Source organism: Rhipicephalus microplus, unplaced genomic scaffold, assembly GCF_043290135.1.
Source record: "Rhipicephalus microplus isolate Deutch F79 unplaced genomic scaffold, USDA_Rmic scaffold_24, whole genome shotgun sequence".
NCBI classification, from domain to species: Eukaryota; Metazoa; Arthropoda; class Arachnida; order Ixodida; family Ixodidae; genus Rhipicephalus; species Rhipicephalus microplus.
The window spans coordinates 5,435,125-5,457,621 of record NW_027464597.1 but is presented as its reverse complement, the minus strand read 5'-3'; the positions used below and the strand labels follow the sequence as shown (position 1 = coordinate 5,457,621).

Sequence of the window (22,497 nt, the reverse complement as noted above, 5' to 3'; positions counted from 1 at the left end):
CACGTTAAAGAACCCCAGGTGGTCAAAATTTCCGGAGCCCTCCACTACGGCGTCTCTCATAATCATATAGTGGTTTTGGGACGTTAAACCCCGCATAGCATAGCAATAGCTACATAGGAATATTACTACCACATAAGCAGTGACACATCGGTACTTAAACTGTACTCAAAACAGAGTTACCGCGTGCAACCGTGTGCTTAGATATAAAAATGCTTTAAAGAAGCCAGGCATTGGAAATAATTCAGACGGCATGCCTTATATGTAATGTCGTGTAACTTAACTGAAAATTTCATCGTTGTTACATTGTCTTCAGCGTTTATGTGGCATTGTTAGTGACTGACTGAAGGCAGTAATAATTTTTGTCTGAAAAAAAACATGCTTTTCTCATTAATCAGGCTTTTGCTGTAGCACTGTGATGCACGTAATCAATCGATGTAAGCTTTCTGCTGAACTCTTATATAAGATTTTTATGTTATTACTGGTGCGAGAACATGTGCGTACATGTGGTAAATGCAGTATAGTGTCAGCCCCTGAGCCACTGAACGAAGCGCGGCTGCGAGTATGTGAATATGCGCAGTCGACCGCCTATCCACACTTGCGGTGGGTGTGGTGCTGCACCTATAGCCCGATCTTTGGGAGGTTGCCCGATATGACAAATCCTTGAGCCGCTAGACACCAATGGCTAAAGTACCCTTTATTGGCTGCTGTGCTTCGCTTTAGGCATCTTCTTCATAATTTTCTTTGATGAGATCAGCTCCTGTGTCATCCCTTCTCTCTGCACATAACAGTATGTTAGAAAACAAAGTAGTGCACAACTTTCTGACACTAGGCATGTAGCTTATGCCTTTCTTCATGACTTATCTTCAGAGGAAGGGGTGATTATTTCTACACTGTTATCTTCTGTCTTTTAGGTGTTATGTGTTCTGGTTTAAGTGCAGTTGTTCTCTAGTGGTGTCAGTTCTTCAAGGAGTGTTTAGAAGATGCCTCTTAAATTCCATAAAATAACAAAATTTGCTCGTTGTGCCAACAGAACCTAACAGCTACTCATGTCTGCATTTTCCCATTAGTCTATTGTAAGATGGTCTGTTGAAGGCCGTGATCAAATTTGGTGAACTACATGTGTGTGTTTGTGTGTGTGTGTGTGTGTGTGTGTGTGTGTGTGTGTGTGTGTGTGTGTGTGTGTGTGTGTGTGTGTGTGTGTGTGTGTGTGTGTGTGTGTGTGTGTGTGTGTGTGTGTGTGTGTGTGTGTGTGTGTGTGTGTGTGTATGCACATGGCAAGGTAATCATGGTGGTGTTATCGGGTCGCTCCACACCTAAAAATCTTCTATTTTTTTTTATGAACCACGATGTAATGAAAATACGGGGATGAGAGCCAGACACCTTGCTATGTGGAAGGAGTGAAAGCAACTACCTGTAGCAGCACCCTCTGCCGATGCTCGTGCTCTAAACCCATTTTTATTTATTTGCAACACACCTTAAATGTATTTGGAGCAAACTTTTATGCCCATTTTGCAAAATATTCAGATATATATATCCATTTTGATGCACATAGCTGGGCAATAATGGTCAAATATTTTGCAAAGGTTGCTTGTGGTAAGTCTGCGAAATAGCGAGTGCCAAAAATGAGACACCCAATCAAAATTACGCACCACGCAGAGTTTCACACCGATGTCACGCTTAATTATGCTTGTTGAGTGCTTCTGATGGGACTTCGTACACGACTTTGAAGACTTCTCTTGTGTCTGTTTCAGCATATCTTTCTTGTTCACGCATACCCAACACACATAAAAAGGCCCTTAAAATACTTTGTGCCTTTTAGGTTATGCATATTTAGGATTTGTGGTTACATTGATGTATAATTTGATGGGATGTTTGCAGTTGCATAGATGTATATCTGTTTGGTGCTGAAAGATGTGTATACCTTATGCAGGTTTCTGCAGCTGTGTGAAAATGAAGGATTGTTCAGTATCTCACCCAGTGTCGATGTTTTGAAATAGCATACAGTAGTCTGGAGTAGAAAAATCACGGCCTAGGGTAGAGACTCATTGCTCACTCAAAGTCGCAAAGTGTGCATGAAATTGTGACATAATTTGGTGAAAAAATATTTGGTTTTATTTTGTTTGACATATTTGATTACTAAAGTCACTACTCCGCTGGGGCACTCAAGGTTTTCAAAGCATCTTTGTAAAATTTCAGGTACAACAAGCATCACAGAATGTATCACATGAGACCACAAAATGAAAACTATTTTAGCCCAGCCAGAAACTTTGATCTACAAAGTGAAAGCAAGAGGCAACATCTGAACAAGAGCCGGCTAAGCAATGTAAATATACTTGAGTTTATTGTCTATCACATAATTAACCGACTAGATTTATTGTGAAGTAGTTCGGGGACATTCAAGATCTTAAGCACATGTAACAAATTTCAGGTACATCTAGTATCACAATAATATATCATGATAGCCCCTGCAATGAAGACATTTTTTGCACAGCCAAAAAATTTCATCTAGCTTTTGACCAAGCTGGGTATGCACAACACCTTAAAAAAATAGCCAAAGCACAATGCATTTCGCAGCTTGAATGCGTGTCAACCACTACCATAAGAAAACAAATTATAAACAAACTTGGCACAATTTACCACCAGCATGGCCAGAAAATTTATATCTCAACAAAAATTGGAAACACCGTTGCAGTGGCTAATATTCATGGGCACGTGCACTTCGACTACAACAGAGGTCGACGAAAGACCAAAGCGGAGGCTTTGGTTTGTTTTTTGGCAGAGAGAGAAATGCGTGCTTTGTTGACGTGACCGAGTATTGTAATTGTGACAGGGGTCACAATTACACTGCCGTAAGAATAGACAGGTTTCAAAGCTGAAATTACATGCAGCATACGCATGGAACATTTGGAAATAGCAGATGAAGTAGCCATATTGTTGCAGGAAAAAAACATGCACACGAGTGCAGAGTTGGTGTTTTGACAGTATTTGTAGTGATTGCGCAGGTGGTGATCAGTCAGGTCAATTTCCTCCAATCTAAGCGAGCTTTCTCGTTCTTTTTAGTGCAACATCATCCTCCCGGCAAGCGTAGCTTCATTCGGGTACAAATCATGGAGCATTAGTTAAGGCGAAGTATATATGGTTTGAGCCTGGCGACATGAACGTCACCATTGACGTGACGTAGCAAAAACACGTCAGCTGGTGCTATTTCGTATACCATGTCACAAAATTGGCGTAAGGTCTTGTACGGACCAGAATGACAAGAGAGCAGTTTTTCCGCCTAGCTAACACGGCACGAGGGTGTCCAGAGCAGTACAAGAGAACCAAGAGGCAATTGTGTCTTTTTACAGATGATCGTAGCGTCGCTTTTGAGAAGGTTGCGACGTTGCGAGGTCTTGACGAGCGACCTCTCGGGCATGGACAGCCGAAGTGATTGCATCGTGGGCGTAATTGGTCGTTGAGAATATAACACCAGATGGTAAGAATGTGTCGAACGGCAAGACAGGGCCGCAGCCATACCAAAAAAAGAATGGGGAAAATCGAGCGGTTTCGTGACAAGACGAATTGTAAGCAAAATGATCGTACAGTAAAGCGGTGGACAAAGTGATGGGGATTGTCGGAAACGTACATGGCCAGCATGTCAGTTAGGAGTGTGGTTTAGTCGCTCAGTGAGCCCCTTCCTTTGATTGTGGTATGCGGTAGCAATTTTGTGTTCAGAAGCTCAAAAGCGAAAAGGGCCATCGTCGACCTTTGACAATAAGTAACGGCCCCGATCCGTTAGTAACTGTGGAAGGGTGCTGTGGTGTAGAGTAACATCGGGGAGTAGAAAGTCCACAACATCTGCTGCACAGCTGTTCGGCATTGCTTGTGCAATGGCGTATCTTGCTGCATAATCTGTCACAATGGCAATCCACCTGTAGCGAGAGAGGAAGACGCCACAGCGGCCGGTGTGGTCGTGTCAAACTCGCTGCTTTATTCGATTGCCAAAGTGGAGCGGTGGCGGCTGCCACGCCAAAACCGCCAGGCGCGTGAGATTGTTCTAATCCTCACGCAGCTCGAGCTAGCATCAGCTGCGCGAGAGGCGCGGCGCGGTGATCGAGAAATGACAATGATAATCATGCGTATAGCCCCCCCCCAGCGCTTTGCGCGATTAGAAGTATATAACAAAGAAAGAGACTATACACGTGAACGACAATCCGCAAGGTGTCCGTTTGGGAAGTCCAGTTTGTCAACATGTACTGACCATCGAGAACCAGTGGGTCTCTGGTGGCCGACATTGGGAGTTGCGCAGTGAACGAAGAAGTAAGCGTTCGGTCGCTGTGTTTGCAACGCAAGTGGGTGACAAGATGACCAGCTGGGGCAGCTGGGAGCGCACCGGGTGTCGCAAGTGAGCATTGCAGGTAGAGGTGCGTTCAGGGTGAGATGAGGGCGGGTGTACAAAAGTCGATTTGGCCCCTGGGCGCGAAGCAAGAATTCAGTAGGAGGCATGTCATGTGATCCAGCAGATGTGAATTCTGGAGGAGGCTCTGTGGGCGTACCTTGACTTGGGGAAGCACCTTCAGTAGTCGGTGCACGTGGGTTCGTGCGCAGGTCAATATGGAGACGGGTGCCTGTATGGCAGGCGTGAGATGTGCGGTCTGCTGTGACATAGGTGGACCAGGCACATCGTCCTCAGGAGCGTCGGTCATACTCGCAGCGTTTCGGAAGTTTGGCCGTGGTCGATGGCTGGTGGCTTTAACTTCGGCTGCGGGAGACTGTAAGGGCGATGCTGGTCGCTGCTGGCAGGACGCCCAGAGCGTTGAGGCTGGTAGAGAGTCCCCTTCGGACATTGGGGATGGTGAAGGTTCAGCGACCGGGAGGTGAATAGCGGGTGGAAGGATGTCTGCGCCATACTCCGAGGCGTGCGGCCAGGTAGCCGTTGTAGAGTCGGATAGGGCCACGGTGTCGTGTGCCGTCGATGTCACGGAAGATGTGCATGTGGCAGGCACGTGCGACGAAGCTGCGCATGGGGGCTCTGAGGGAATGTACCTCTCGGGGGGGAGGTAAGTCGCAGTGGGGGCGTCTTCTACCTTGTGGTCATGGTCAGATGCAGGAGTGGATGTTTCTGCGACCGGATCAGGGGTAGAAGTGTCGAAGCTGGGGTACTGAGGTAGCAGTCAATGGAGGGCTGCGGACCGGTTCGTACCTTGCTCTGCGACGCCTGGGAAACCTGCCAGGTTTCCCAGGCACATTGACCACTTTAAGCGCTACCTAGTTTCCGGAAGTGAAGCGGCCTGTGTATGGGGACAAAGAGTGGTGCATGAGCTGCGAACGTGTCCGATGACCTGGCGAAGACGGGAAGTGGTAAGATTTTGGCGGGAAATAGATCTGGTTGACGACAGTGATCTGGTTCGGCGTGTAGGACGAGAAGGTATGATCATCGAGCAGCAGGTGGTTGCGACTGGCATAACCGTTGACGCTTGGTTTGCCCTTGTCGCTGACTAAGACATTGGCTGTCGGTTTTCCAGGGTGGCGGCAAGCACATGACGTTTACTGCAAAGCTCCATCGTGGTACCCAGCACATCCACCAAGTGTTGCGGGAAGAGTGCAGAGGCACACGAGTGCATAGTTGGTATATTGACAATAATTTCAGCAGTTGTCCAGGGGGTGACGAGTCGCGTCATCTGCTTCCAATTTGAGCGAGCTTCTTCGTTCTCTATATTGCAACAATATTTCACTGGTCCTAAAAAATCAGGTATGCGAAGTTGTCTAATGCAAATTCGAAACATAAATAAAAAAACTACGCTAAAAGCACGTTTTCCAAGGAAGCCTTGGACATTCTGGCAAAAGCGGGCAGATCCCCAAACGTGAGCTTGACCATCTTGAGTTCCCCACTCACATCACCACAGAACGTGATATCCTCCCAAATAAAAACGAGACTACACACTTGATGGCCAGAGACATGCTGCGCTGAACATGGACATGCCTCTCGTACAATAAGGAACATACCTCATGTATAAGGATAGGATCACTAGCCGTAATGAGAAAAACAAAAGCATATGTTAACACAAGAAGGATATTCCCACCGCTTAGTCCCACACAAAACAGCAGACAGGCAATTTTCTGGGGGTAGCTCTAGATGAACAACTTCCCTAATCCAGTCCGTATAAGATGAATATATTCGAACAACCATCAGGACGACACGTAAAATTCGTACCAGAAAGGACGTGCAACACTCTAAAAATGTTATAGGGTTGTAGTTATGTTGCCAGAATGCTTGCAGTTACTCTGGAGACCCTTTCATTGAGGTTGGCTACTGCTCTGCACATCTCAAACTTTGGCGTCTAAATATGAGCAGTCCGGCAAGCGCACGAGGCGGCTTTGAGGCAAAGCTTTGACGTTTCCCCGTGCGAGACCAAGCCGATATTGCATTAAACCTTGATAGACATTTGATAAAGTTGTATCCATAATGAAAAATTGGAAGCGCAAACCAACGGGACACAAGAGAAGAGAGAAACAAGCCCGTTGTCCCGTTAGTTTGCGCTTCTAATTTTTTCATTATGAATTTGCACCAACTAGCCCGCCTGTCAACCCTTCTGAAAGTTGTATCCTTTAAACCATATAGTGAGAGAAAAAGACAACATCTGAATTTCGCGCTTGTGCCCCATAGCTGAAATGTCTCAGCCTGAAATAAAATTAGGGAAACAACAAATTCAACAATGAAGAGGAGGCTGTAGCTCAATGAAAGTATATATGCACCTGCAGGCATCATATGAGGTCGGTTAGAAAAGTATCCAAACTTTGGTGGAGCAGCAAAAACGGGCATTCTTGGAGCATTGTAAACCGAAACACCCTCAAAGTAGTCCCCTTGGGACTCTATAGACTGCTCCTAGAGGTGCTGCCATTGCTGGAAGCATTCTAGCACTGCTCCAGTCGCTCCCTCATTTTCCTTGCAATGAAAAACCAATGAGAGCACTGTGCATACCTCACTCAAACACTGCATCCCAGCGACTGACGAAATTGCCAGGCGGGAAAAAATTCACACGCGCACACGAAGGTTCAAAATAGGCTAATGCAAGCGCGCTTGTTCGAAATTCATGAAGTGCTTGCAAAAAAAAGGGTCGGATACATTTCTAACAGACCTCGTACATTTTCCACGGGCCTTATGTGAGACACAGGGCCAATGTATTGGCAACAGCGAGTGGCAAACGGGAGGCGCTATCTGCAGAGCTTGTTGAACAGCTAACAGCAAAGCATCATCAAGAGCAGCTGTTGCAGTTTTGTACAACCATAAAATTGTTCATAAAATATGCATAAACCTCCATGTAACAAAGTACGAAACATCACCGATACAAATCATCGCATTGAAGGTTCTTCGCATAAGAGTTGGTACTTCTATGGCGAAACCCTCTGCAGTGCTATTCAAGTGATTTTATGACTTCTGTATTAGATTACCACACCGCATTTTTTCTACTTCAACTCTTTCCAAAATTTAGAAAAATGTATTCCCCTTCAACTGTAGTGGCTGGTCTCTGTTGCACGGAAGATGACTTGACAAACGCTAAAGCTACATGTTTTGACCACTGGCACTAGCAGATGTTTTAGTGTATTGCCTTCCTTTATCGATTTTTTTAAAGCGCATGGACATTCAGGTGCTAAATAAAAATGAAACTTCACCCTTAATTTTCTCCACGAGTAATTAATTTCCAACTGTGAAACATGGGGTTAGAGTTCTCAGAGTGCAGTTTGTCAACCTAAAACCAAGTCATTGTATCTCTTTAATGTTCATTCCAAGGAGCCATGACAAGCAATTTTCATAATCGGTATTATAAAAGTTGGTCCTTTGCTGTTAACAAATGAGCTGGTGAAATTTCAGCACATTTGGCTAACACTTAATTTATAATGAGGATTGTTATAAACACGCATGAGGTCCGGTAGCCTCACAACAGTACATGTGAACCATGACATAATCAGACACTTGCTGTGTGAGCGTATCTACTCCGCCCAACAACTGTTTCATGGTCAGTTGCGGTACAATGGAGCTACTTCAACTTTTGTATGCCTTGGAATTGAAAAATTGAAGAATTTGCACTGGCTGAAGTTCGGGAGAAGACAGATCTCCTGCATGAAACACATGACGTCCCACACTTCATGGCAACATACCAATAGCTGGCAATGGGCGGAGTTTATAGCTGGAGACTTCTATAGCTGACGTAGCAATTAGATATTATTTTTTAATGTCTGATTTTATACATTTACAGGCACAATAGACGCTCTACAATTTTTAGCTGAGAATAGCAGTACGGAGGGTGACCTTGTCATGGCCCCGAATAAGTACTTAGTTATGGCGGACTTAGTTACATGGAGGTTTAAACGGATACATCTACTTATTTATGAATGACTTTATGATTTCAAGCTGCGTTTCTTGATAGCCCCAATTGTGCCTGCGCTCCTCAGCTAGCGCCTCTAGCTCAAGCTCCTTTAGCTTGAATTTTGCCTCCTGCTCCGCCTGCCTCTGTTGAAGCTACATTTCTTTCAGCTTCATTTTCTGCTGATGGCGCTTTATCTCGAACCGGAGCCGGTCCTCTTCAAGTTGGAGGCGGCAGTTCTCGATTGCAGTGCCCCAATCACGGAGGGCCTCAATGAGGGCATATGTTGCCTCACCGTACCGCTGTGGACCTGCAGAAATTTACAAGGAACAGTTAACTGTCTAAAGTTTAAATGGATGAGCAAGTGCAACACTTTACAAAGCACCATGATATTCTACTGAGCACACATGGTTCTTTTTAACACAGTAGACTCTCAGTAAACTGAAATCTATTAAAGGGAATTGTTGCTTAAATGAAACAACTTCATTCAACACGGTTGCTTTCGTACTTAGATTCTCCACTTTTTTTTTATCTCAGAGCTACTGTTAAATGGAAAACATTTTCTGGTCTCTTCACATTCCAGTTAACGAGAGTCTACCGTACAGTATTATTTCAAAACACTAGACTTATTAAACACAGGCAGGTAAATACTGTAATAATAGTCAAGCTGCCTCTGTACACACAAAATTGCTTGCAACAAAATGTTGCGATTACTTAAAAAAGTATTGGGAGAAATCTTATAAGTTGTTTCTATGCATCAAATGAAAGGTGAAGCCCTCAAAACCAAGAAAGTTCACTTATACACTTGACTACACTTTAAAAAGCAAATGCAACACGTTTTTAAAAAAGCTGGTTCTGTTTCATATACTGTATACTGACGTCAAGACACACTGTAGCCACATGAGCTGGCGACATGCTCACGCTAGATATGGGGATATGATGACATTACACGGACGTTCCATCATCTATTGCTATACGCATATGGGTCAAAGAAGGACCAAGTGTTGTTCTGGCTGGCATCCAGTTGCTGCACACTTGTAGCACCCAATAGTGAACGAATCTATGAAACTTGTATCCATTGCGGCCTGTTTTGCTACTGAAAGTTTATGCAGGGCAAAATGTTGCTGTCATGACAACAAATCACAATAAAATTATTTTCTTGCCTTGTGATCAATTTAGACGATGTTGGAATGCACACACAATGACAGAAGCCATGTTTTACTTTGCTCGATTGAAAGGTATGATGAACTACTGCAATCGAACAGTGAGAAGAAGTGACAGGAAAAGCAACATGTAAGCAGCAATTTCGTATGCTTTGGTATCTGACATCGCATGTGTTCATTTGGGTGTGTGAAGTCACCAGAATTGATACTGTAGCCTGACGTCAGGCATGTACCATTCAAGTTTTAGCACCACTTCCGGACCTTTATATTCGCTCAGAGACGTGTCTGTACACAGGAGATTTGTATAAGAGAGTGAACCCAGCTTTGAAAATCGGTGTTGGTGCACTTACAACTGCCTACATGCATACCTCTGATTGGAGTGGCTCGGGGGCGAACTGGTGTTGAAGTGCGAGTCGCAGCTGTCAACGGTGAGTATGGGCTACTTTGAGCCCTGTGCTGCTGCGAATCAACTGGCAACTCTGAAAGGGCAATCAGTAACTGAGTCATGCGAACTTATGCAATACATTTCAACCCCCCCCCTTTTTTTAACTGGCTGATTCTGCCCGATTTTTGATACAGTAAAAGCTCGTTTAGTCAAACAACACAGGACCAAAAAAAATGTTTTAGTTATTTAATCTTGAATTATCTATAGTATCAAGAAAACGAAGAAATGCCTGTTATACCCCTATCACACCTGGCAATATAAGTGCACTTCGAGCGAGTACACTTAGATGCGAGTGTCATTTGCGCGTTGTCACACGAGCAAGTTTAGTGTCACTCGCCGCAAAGTACACTTGCTGGCAAGCGCGTTCCCTAACCTCACTTCGCTTTGACCAAGTTTGTAGCCTCGGTCCCAGTGGCTTGCACAGAAATACGCTGTTGCCTAAAGCTGTCCTCATACTAGTTTTGAACTATTGTTTTCATTATAAGGAATTCTTCTATATGCTAAAACAAGTCATAAATCAACAACTCTCGCTACTCTCTGCCTCAAGCAGTTTGCGGCCACATCCGCTGTGGGGATGCGGCACCTCATGCTTGGTGGGCTTCGCGGATCATTCATATTAGCCACGTTGGAACCAAATGTAACCGAATCAACAGGTTTGATGGCAATAAATGATACAAATACTGGCCGGGGCCAGGGAAAACTCCCGAGTCATCCAATTTTCTTAATAATTCATTGAGGTCAAATTAATGAGCTTGTTCTGTATTACTCATGAAGCTGCATGAACTTGCGCTAAAGAATCATGCACAAATTTTCAAAAATTAATTTTAAAACAAAGATGACCTACTCTATGTCTATGGCTCTTTAAAGTTAATGCAAGGCTCTCTGGCTACACACATTATATATTTTCTGGCAGTGGAGCAAAGGTGATGACATTTCTATTAACAATTTAGTTATAGAATATTTACTGGAATAGTTCCATAGTCTCCTAGTGCAGCAAATGCTTCATATCAATCGTAATATGCAACACTTCACTGCACTAAAAAGTAGCACCTTTTATTGCCACCTCCACTTCACTGCAAGTTCACATCATTGCAACCGACTGGAAGATGATTACGTGTGTTCAAACATTTCTCACACTGAGAGTGGCCAAATGTCCCTGAGAGTGTGGATCTATTGAAGGCCACAACAGCACCCAGAAAATGTCACACTTAAGCACATGCCACGTCATAAATTTGCCTATCATAAAAGGACACATGAGACACCAGTTTGCCCATGTCTCCTTTCCTGGCCAAGACTAAAGATGCGATAAAGCCATATACTCGGGAGATTTTAGGGGACAGAGAAAGAAGCTTTCTCAATGAAAGATTTACTACACAATTAAAAGGTTTTTTTTTACTCTTGCCTTCAATAGCAAGCTACTTCATTTACAATTGTGTACCTGCATTTTGAATGATACTCTTGTTTTCTACTAGGCAAAATACAAGATACACTGATATGACCAAGCTTTTTTTTGTTATACTCCTTGCAGAGGCACACGAGTGTTGGCCACCCGTCTGGTTTCACCAGTGTGGGAATCAGTGGGGCTGCCATGCACAGTTGCATTGCCTGGTAGTCCAAGCGATCACAAGTAAACAAGTTCAGAAGGAGGGCTGCTACTTGAATCTAATGCACATAAAGCAGACTTATTCTCAGGGAGACAAAGAAAAGATAGAAAAGCAGCAAGGGCAACTAAAAGAAGTGGATCCATGTTGAAACTATGCAACTAGTTTTTGAACATACTAAAACTACTTACACTTATTAGGTACTTATTCTCTTATTAATTTATCATTGCATAGGACAAAAATATTGTACTGAAAAACAAGACACTGTCCTTCGCTGAGCTCATATTAATTTAATTAAGGACTTGGTGCAAATGTTAGCAACAGCTAAAATCTGACCCTGTATTTCTTTCATAGCACCAAATAGAATTTTTCAGGCCATCTTGAATGATTTCCTAGACTCAATAGCTGCACCTAAAGCCGCTTTTGTTGATGTTGAAAGCACTAATGACAAAAATCATTTGAATCCGTAGGCATGCACCAACAAAACTAGGGATTACAAACCTGCAGCAGCAACATCTGAAGGACTAGATGTTGGGGTTTGAGCCCGACTGGGTGCAGCAGTTGTGATGCGGTCAGGTACTGGGCATGAGGCCGTCCAGTCGTCTTCGAGTTCTGTACATCACAAGTGAACCAACATAAGAGCTGTGCTGTGTGCTTTGAGCTTGAACCCAGCTTTCCTTTCTAATACACATCGGCAATAACTCCTCTCATGCAGCAGCTCTTTTGATGAGAAATACAGGCTCTTCCTAGTGCCTTATATTCATGATGGAGGCTAGGGCTCAATAGTGCCGGTGCAATTACTTAAAAAACCTTACTTTCTATGATCTCCCAGGTACAACATGGACCAAAAAAATGACAAACAACACAGGGTGATGCACAAGCTATCAACTAGCCCCTATTGCCGCCTTAGTAGCCTCAAAAACCCACTGCGAGGCAAAAAGTGACAGGTAGGAGAAAAGAGAAAAATAATGGAAAGTAATTTCAGGCCATGCTGAGAGGCCCACCTGACTGGAAATCACTATTTAGGGCTATTTTAAGGGGTCCATGGTGTTGCCATTTCTTCCGTGTGTTCGTGTACGTGCATTTTCCAGTCTTAAAATGAATTAACACGAACTGTCCAAATTATGCGTGCTACAGCATCCACTAGTTTATGCAACAGTGTATTCATCACGTGTGTAATGAAAAACTTTTAGTGTTCCTCACTGTATTTTCACTTACCACAGTCAGGCAGATCCATGTGAATCTCTATGTTCTCCGGCTCATACATTGAATTAAGAAGAAGAAGGTGAGACAGTCAACCCATTACCTAAGCGATGAAGAAGACATGGGCGAAGATGAACCAATTACGTTGGTTACTTATAAAAAGAAACGAGCAGAGGGTATCCCAGTCGTCTTTCGTCCAACAGCTGAAGGTGCTAGCTTCTGGAAAGTGAACCCCAATCGAGTGTCAGCTGAAGTAGTTTCCGCTGCTAAAGAAAAAGTGCAGTCATTCAGAACGACCAGAGATGGAAGCTTCAGTGTCAGCGTTGCTTCCTTAAGTTCAGCCAAGCGTCTTCTGATTCTTTCAAATGTAGGTGGCCTGGAAGTTAAGCCTTTCATGCCAGAGTCATACACTCGGAACGTTGGGAAAGTAAAACACGTTCCTCTGCAGTATTCAGATGAACAACGCCTAGAGTACTTGAGAGATGCAGGGGTTATATCGGTGCGACGGCAAATAAAATACTACCGCCAGGAAGATGGAGGAGTAACGACGCGTCCACTTCACTCAGTGATCCTGACTTTTCGAGATGACCGCCCGATTCCAGGAAGAATCTACTTAGGATTCACCAGTCACCCAGTGGAAGAATATCTTGGTCCAGCACTTCGGTGCTATAACTGCCAGCGATTCGGACACATGGCGAAAAGTTGCCGTAACACACGCCGGTGTAAGATCTGCTCAGAAGAACACCATCATAAGGAGTGCAAGTCTGTTCTTCAGCCTAAGTGTGCAAACTGTGCAGGTAATCACGCTGCCTCATATTCAGGCTGCCCGCAAAGTAAAGCTGCTGCAAAAATGCGTCGGCATGAGCTCATCCATGGAAGAAAACCGCGCCCCAATTAACCATCTCCAAACCTTGAGATTATTCTTCCTGTACGTGATCCACCTCAGCGGCCACAGCAACAACAGTCGACAAGCACGCCAGGAGAACCGCCAAGAGACCCGCCAAGAGCACACTCGAGAGACCACTCACGAGAAGTACCTTCAAGTAAACCAACCTACGCGTCAAAGCTGCGAACGCCCACGGGACCTCTGCCGGAAAGTAGCAAAGCCGACAGTGCCAGTGTTCGCCCCAACTACAACATCGAAACGTCACGTCATTCTCAACAGGCCTCAGAAAATCAACCATTCAATGGAGACCATGCCTCTGCATCACTCATGCAGTTGATTCTGCCAATGCTTTTCGCAGCACTTAAGGCAATCCTGTCTGCTCTACCGGAAGCAAACAACCTGCCAGACGTAAAAGCCCTGCTGCCTCTGGAAGCACTACTGTGTCAACAGTCCGGGTCAAACCTGCGACAAGTAACATATGAATAAGCGCTACAAAGATGTCTCCATATACCAGTGGAATGCCAATGGTCTTCGAAGGAAGTGTGCTGACTTCCGTAAACTCCTTCTGCAGTATAATTTTCCAATACTTTGCATCCAAGAGGCAGGAATGAATGATGATTTCCGCCTCTCCAACTACGTGATATATAAGTCATCTCATCGAAGTGGTCCTAGCAGAGTACATTTGTGCGTCAGAAAGGACCTACCTTCTTATCAAGTTCACTCAAGCGATTCGGACTTCCCGGAATACGTCGCTTGCAAAGTATTCCGGGATGCACTGCTCACCCTTTGGTGAGCAGTGCATTACAGTGATCAATTTTTACCTACAACCTTCAAGCCGCATTTCGGTGGACGAGCTAACAAATATCTTCAACATTTCCAATTCATATACGTTTATATGCGGAGACTTTAATGCGCACAACATAATCTGGGGTAGTGATCGATGTGATGCGCGTGGGAACATTGTTGAGTGTGCCACAGACAAATGCAATTTCACAATTTAAAATGACGGCTCCCCAACTTTTTTCCGAGGGCATAATTACTCTAGTTGCATCGATGTAACCTTGTGTTCCCAAGATCTAGTGAATGGTGTGGTATGGACAACGGATGTAGAAACACGTGGGAGTGACCATTTTCCCATTCTAATAAATCACCCCTACTTGCGAAAAGACGACACCAGACGCTACAGCAAACTGATGAACTGGAAAGCTTTTGGGCACCACCTAACAAACCAAAATAGTGAACTCACGACAGTTGAAAGCTTTACTGAATTTCTGCAAGATAATGCGAATAAATGTACAAAGAAAGTCCCAATTCCAAACGACTATGCTGCAGTAGATGGAGAGTATGAACATCTAAGAGCCATCAGACGACGTTCAGAAAGGGCATATCGACTCAGCGGAAGTTTAGAAGCATACAAAAATGCACAGAAAATCCACAGTGTAATTCGCAGACGGCTAGAAAATTTAGGTAAACGACGCTGGCGTGATTTCTGTGGCACGCTCTCTCCCCACACACCTGTTCCAAGAATTTGGCTTGTAATTCGAGCACTTAGTGGCCCTGTATCACAGAGCTTCCCATTTCGTGCTCTTGCTGTAGCCTTGGACAAACCGGAAGCTGTGGTAGCAGATGAATTTTGTCAACTTATCAGCAGGCCCGCCGCATCACAATGTGCCTTATTTGATAATTCTGTCGCGTTAGCCAGCCAGAAAATTAATGCTTGCTTTTGGGCCCAGCATCCTCAACTAGACCCTGTATTTACGTTAAGGGAGCTGTATTGTGCTATAGCATCCTGCCGTCAAAAATCGGCCCCTGGACCGGACGGCATTACGTACAATATGCTAAAGAACCTTGGGCCCACAGGCACAACTATTCTCTTAGATATTTACAATAGTCTATAGACGCAAGAAATTGTACCCAAGTCTTGGAAGTCTGCTCGCATCATTACTATCTTAAAACCGGCTAAGACGCCCTTGAACCTTGAATCCTTCCGTCCAATCAGTCTGACAAGCTGTTTATGTAAGGTAATGGAAAAAATGATTGATGCGCGACTTCAATGGTGGTGCAACAGAACTGGTGTATTCTCTAACTACTTGACAGGTTTTAGGAAACAGAGATGCACAATGGATGCAATACTGGACTTAGTAACGTATGTAGAGCATGAACGCGCCTGTGGTAGTTTGACGGTCGCAGTGTTCTTGGACATCAAAAGGGCATTTGACACAGTCAGTCACACTCATGTTCTGCTGAGTATGTTGGAACACGGACTGTCCGGCAGGTATTTGCGGTTGGTATTGAAACTTTTATCAAGTCGTACAATATTCATTCAGACGAGCGAAAAAAAAAGTGCAGAACACGACGTCAGACAGGGAGTGCCACAAGGAAGCGTACTCAGCCCTGTTCTTTTCAACTGTGTTATGACTGATTTAGCTAAAAGAATGCCTTCCAGGTTGAAATACTCCTTATATGCAGACGATGTGTGCATTTGGGCATCTGGCACGGACATACGGTTCATTCAGATTGCATTGCAGGACGGAATAAATATTATCAACAACTTTTTAAAAGAAATAGGAATGATTCTATCGCACGCAAAGACAGCTGTATTGCCGTTCACCCGTAAGAAGTTAAAGAACTTCAATCTCAATTTAGAAGAACCACTAATGATTGTGACACAGCATCGGTTTCTCGGAGTAATACTGGATAGGCAGCTATCATGGGCACCTCACATAAAGAAACTCGAACACGAGGTGAATACGCTAGTGAATATACTCCGCAGAATTGCTGGGACATCATGGGGCGGATCTGTATCGTCCATGCTCGCTGTTCACAATGCTTTAATACGACAAAAAGTTGCATATTCTGCAGCGGTGTTACACGGCCTTTCCCGCACTTCAGAGGAGCGACTTCAAAGACTATTAGCTAGGGGACTGCGCGTCTGCATAGGTGTTCCACGAGCGACTTCCAGCAGCCTTGTTATAGCAGAGACGTGACAACCACCCTTTCCAGTCATGAGAACAATTGAAACATGCCGCCATTTTTTTCGCTTACAGACGCAACACAGGGACCACCCATTGGCACTGTAGATTTTACTGAGAGATAAAAGCAATGCTCATAACGATGTACAAAGTAATGTACATATATTACTCTGAAATGAATTTTGGAGCTCTCAAATGGACTATCCACCATGGCTGCTTGTAATACCAAGCATTGAATTTTCAGTGGATGACATTATCAGAAAGAGAGACATGTTCATCCAAGCTGCTCAACAACTAGCGCTTTATCAGATACACATGCGATATCCAGGGTACATACATATTTACACAGATGGCTGAAGTACTACAACGTCTTCAACATCGGCATTTATCATACCACAGCTCAATATTCAGGAATCGTTTAAATTATGTCGCATGACGTCATCTACTACATCTGAGCTCTTCACTGTTCTGTATGCTCTAAAGTTTATGAACTCGGTAGCAGACGCTAGAAAATGGGTACTTTTCAGTGACTCACAGGCCGCATTAAGATCACTCTCCAGTACAAACAGGACAGTAATAAGTGATAGTATGACATACGAAACGCTGAAGGAGCTCACCAAAGCAAAGAAGGCGCAACATGAGATCAAATTCCAGTGGATACCTGGCCACTGCAACATTCCTGGAAACACAGCTGCCGATGAAGCAGCACGACAAGCACATCGTAATGACGTTACTGTTTCTTTACCAATTTCGAAAAATGAATTGCGCAGTATTATAAAAAATACAACTTTCAGAATGAGCAAAACTGCTTGGTTTGACCAAAGTACAAAGAGCTGCGATTTATATCACAACGATCCATGTATTGAATTCAAAATTACGCTGGCATTAGATAGAAGGATGGAAACTCTAACTCACCGTTTGAGGCTAGGCACCGCATACACAAAACATTTTTTGCACAGAATCGGCAGAGCTGAAACTCCCGAATGCGAATGTGGATTTATAGATGAAGACGTCTGTCACCTTCTCATAGACTGTCCACATCATGACACGCAGAGACGCCGTCTTAAGTGCGAACTGTTCGCATTGGACCGCAGACCATTTAGCATGAAAAAACTTCTGGGCCCGTGGCCAACTGGAGTTTTACAGTCCCACGCTTTAAAAGCATTAACACGTTTTTTTACGAGACAGCGGGATTGCTGACAAATATTAACAAAGAACAAACTTTCATTTGTAACACATGTGCTTATTATTTACAGTGTCATGTGACACCCATCACGTGTGTGTTGTGAAATGAATGACGTGTCAACTATTATATACATACAAGTGAATGCATCTTTATAAGGACCAGACGTGTGCTTTGCTGTTTAGTGCTGGTGGACCGAATATTAACGAGGGACATTTCCAGAGACTTCTTTCATTGACTTTCGAACATTTACTTACCATTGTGTTATGTGCGTATAAGTGTGTCTTTGCATATCTGTACCCGAGTTTTCTATTTTCCATGCACTGCTTTGTATGTTTTGCTTCAAGATACGGGTTCAAGTTTCAATCAACGGCTAAGGAGTAGCCGGCGCCATAATGGAGCGCCAACATCTCCTTATATATCATATCAAGAAAAAAAAAGAAGTGTCTAAGCCTGTGACGTGCTTGCACCATCTGCTGATCAGGAAGAAAACATAAATTTTTATTGAGCTCTACTTAATATAGCCAGCAGAAATTTGATTTGTTATAACATAAGGGCTCTAAACCAAGGAACAAGAAACAAAAGAGAGGGAATACAAGTACTTATAGATAATGAGTAGTTTACACATAAATAAGAATAATTATAGAAAAATGGAGAACCTTGCTAAAAAACATCTACAAACTCCAGCTAGACAATTATTTCAGGTACATTTATAGATAGTCGATTTCAGCCTTGTGCAAAGCTGTTGAAGGCAAAAGTGTCACCTAATTCCTTGAAAAAAAATTTCATCACATTCACATGTTGCTTGATCCTTAAATCTAGCCAGTACCTAAGCCCAACAATCTGTCTGACATTGAATCCCACTGTTTGGTTCAGAAGAGTGAAGTTGTTCTACTCTTTTCTAGACACTAAATGGCATATCACAGCCTTCATTGGTGAGACAGCTATTCCTCAACCTTTGGCAGAATCGTTCATGCTCTGACCTAGTAAAATGTTATGTAAATGGTGAAATGATTATGTAACATAAAAAACAATTGCATATTCATAAGAATTTCATGTCTACTGCAGGATGAAGGCTTGCATGAAGATATTCCAATTCGCCCATGTTGTGCAAGCAGACTGCATGTCGTGTCTATAGCATTGTCGATTTTGCCACTTGATATAACTCATGTTCAAGGTTCTCTGCGTGACTCTTTTTCTGAGCATGTGTGTGTTTGTGAGTAGACATATCTTTTTGCACATGTGATCTTTTTTTTACATCACGCCCCGCCGCGGTGGTCTAGTGGCTAAGGTACTCGGCTACTGACCCGCAGGGCGTGGGTTCGAATCCCCGCTGCGGCGGCTGCATTTCCGATGGAGGCGGAAATGTTGTAGGCCCGTGTGCTCAGATTTGGGTGCACGTTAAAGAACCCCAGGTGGTCTAAATTTCCGGAGCCCTCCACTACGGCGTCTCTCATAATCATATAGTGGTTTTGGGACGTTAAACCCCACATATCAATCAATCAATCAATCCTTTTTTACATCACGGTAATCACCTGACACCAGAAGTAGCAAGCTAGGCAACCAAGCAAACCTTTCCGGGAATCTTATTAAACATTACTATATCTCTGTCTCCACCTACCTGGTAAATATACCACAGTGCCACACAGGTAGCACCTGACTAAGTCATACAACAGGCCGCAAAGTGTGCTGCAAGCATGGCTGCTGCCTTCATATTTCACACAGAAAAATTCCAGAGGTTGTGCCTGCTATGATCGTGCAGAAAGCAAACGTTTACAAATATTTCTCCAGTTTGTTATACTCTCTTCTTAACTTACTCAACCGGTGAAGCACTGTAGTATTATGCAATTTATCAAATGACACCACCTGTATATTCAACGCAGGCCAAGTTTACGGCTCACTATCAGTTAAGTACGAGTAAGAATTGCAAAATCAGCACATTTCTTACCAGGCTCAGCACCCTCCCCCGCTGTAAACTCCGCGTAGGCCGCCAGGTCATCTTCCCTGTTGTCGACGCAACGTTTCGCTGGCGGGCGGGCGACCGAGTTTCTTGTGGCTCTTTTTTTGATGTCGTCGCGTTCAGCGAGCTGTCGTGCGGTTGACGGCGGTGGCGTGTAGCCGCACTCGCGCGCTATGTCAGCCGCTTGCTGCAGGAGGTCCTCTAGTTCAGACTGCTCCTCTTCTGTACCAGAGCTATTGCGGAGCCAGTAATCACAATTTTTGTCAATGGGAAAGAACAGTACATAACAAAGTTCAATACGAGACGCACTTACCTCTTAATTTTCTTCTTCTGATCTCGCACAAAACGCAGGAGGATTAAGTTAAGCCTTTCCCTGACACTGCGAATGCTGAAGCACCTGCCGAGCACCTCGGAGAGCCGATCGGTTATCTTCAGCCACCTCGCAGGGTCAAGGAAAGGGTTTACATATAATACCTCTTTTACCAGAGCGATGTCATCGCTGAGAGTAAATCGCTTGCGCTCAGGCATCGATTCCGCTGATGACAGAGCGAATGTAGACAACGTGTTCGCCGTTGGCGCTTCTGCTTCGGCTTGTCTTGACTCGGTGGCTTGCTCCGGGCCGTGAACGTAAAGCCTATCCGGCGAGTAGTTTACGTTACGTAAAGGTTTACGTTCCGTAAAGACTCGCGCATGAGCAGATTCTATCCGGTATCCGGTAACACGGTAACGTAAAGAACTATACGTACAAACTAAAACTCCCTAGTGTCACTTCATAAATTTGTGCGCAGGGGCTTTGCCGTTTGCAAGCACGTGTGGGGTGATAAAAGTGGCATAGTTCGTGCTTGAGCCCAAGCCGCTTGCGATCGAAAATGATCCTTGCTGCAGGGTCCAACGATGCGCGTCGGGCAGTTGCGCGCCCAGAGATCGCCTACGGTCTCCTAGCCGATCGACTAAAAGCGGCCATGTACTCGCATTACATCCGGACCTCAACAGGTTACCGTGTCCAAGGAACACGAGAGAACTAGCAATCGTGCTTCGAAACGAGTGTGGTTAAGAAAAATATTTTTTTTATCTCAAAACCTGTTAAACCTAAGGGTATCACTGTCGCGACTTTTAAAAGCGAAGCTTAAGGGTCCCCAAACTTTTCTAGTTTTGTTCTAATGCTACATTGTTTTTGCTGTTCTTATCAGAATGAAACAGCGGCCACCTGCTAACGTTGACTGATGCTGCACCGCTTTTTCTGGTTCGACACTCGCAGGCCGTCTCCGACAAGCCGTCAGAAGCCTGGGTGCTAACAAAATAAGATGGAGAAATCTTGAATGCGCAATGCATTTGCAAGGCAGGCCTCGGGGAGGCATGCTCGCACATTGCAGCGTTAATATTTTATGTAGAGGTTGTGGTGAGGATAAGAGATGGCATAGTATGCACCGATGAAGAGAATGCCTGGCTCCCACTCTATGTGAGGCACCTTGAGGGCAAGCGGTGCTCCGATGTTAGCTTTGCTTCGGCACGTGCCAAGAAAGTGTGCATGGATGCTGGAAGATCAAGCCATGCTTACAGACGACAGCGCAAGGCCGTTGAAAAAAACTACGGATGCAGAGTGGTCGTCATTTTTGGCAGCTTGTCATAGGAGCGGCAGCCGGCCAGTTCTGTTGTCTGTGCACAACACATATGCGGCAGATTTTGTTCCTGTTGCCATGACATTTCCCCAGGCAATCTTGACGAACTTGTCGAAGGACGAAGCTCCAAGAACGGATGCCGCTTTTAGAGAGCACTGTGCAGAGGTAATGAGGACCCTCAGCATTGAGCCACAGGTATTGTTACCAGGCATACATTTTGTGTCGAAAATGTGGGCTTCATGTAAACTTACACAAACCAGTCGTGATATTCTGTAACCCCATATGCATACATCTTATTCTGATTGCAGGTTACTACCCTGGTTGAAGCCGAGACTAGAGAGCAAGCGAAATCTACAAAATGGTTTGCTTTCCGGGCAGGTCGCACCACAGCATCGAATGCAAAAGCTGTATGCAGGACATCCATACCTAGCCCTTCAATCTCCTTACTGAAGAAGGTCTGCTATCCTCAAGAAACACAGTTCTGGTCTCCTCAGACTGCGTGGGGTAAGGACCATGAAGAGATAGCACGAAAGGCATATGCAAGTGCCTCGGCGAGCATTCATTTGAACTTCAAGTGTGGCGATTCAGGATTGCGAATTTCGCAAGAGCAGTCATTCTTGGCTGCTACACCATACGGCCTTGTCAGTTGCACATGCTGTGGTGACGGGGTGCTCGAGATCAAGTGTCCATACAATAGGCGCGACGGAACCGTCAGAGAGCTGGCTACCTCTCCATCGTCGGGCATAATATTGCAGAGGGGAGAGCTGAGGCTTCGTACAGACCATGCTTATTACTACCAGGTCCTGTTACAAATGCTTGAATGCAAGAAAAATTACTGCGACGTCGTCATGTGGACCACGAAAGATTTTGTCTCACTAAGAGTGTACAAAAAACCCAACATGTGTAAATCAATGGCAGAGCGATGTCAGGTGTACTTCGAGCGTGTTGTGCTTCCTGAACTTTGTTATAATTATTGGACGAACAAAGCCAGTGTTGACGCATCAGAAGAAGAGGTTCAGGACACTGAAACATCCAGTGACCTCCTGTACTGCATGTGCCAAAAGTCAAAATCTGGCAAAACGATTAGGTGCGACAGCGGCTCATTCAAGTTCAAGTGGTT

General features: G+C 44.5%; 1 long non-coding RNA gene across 1 annotated transcript in view; it reads left to right on the top strand.

Annotated features, from left to right (window-relative positions):
• Positions 1-22,497, top strand: part of LOC142786466 (uncharacterized) — a 45,422-nt gene that overhangs the window by 7,695 nt on the left and 15,230 nt on the right. The gene's annotated exons all lie outside the window — the stretch shown is intronic.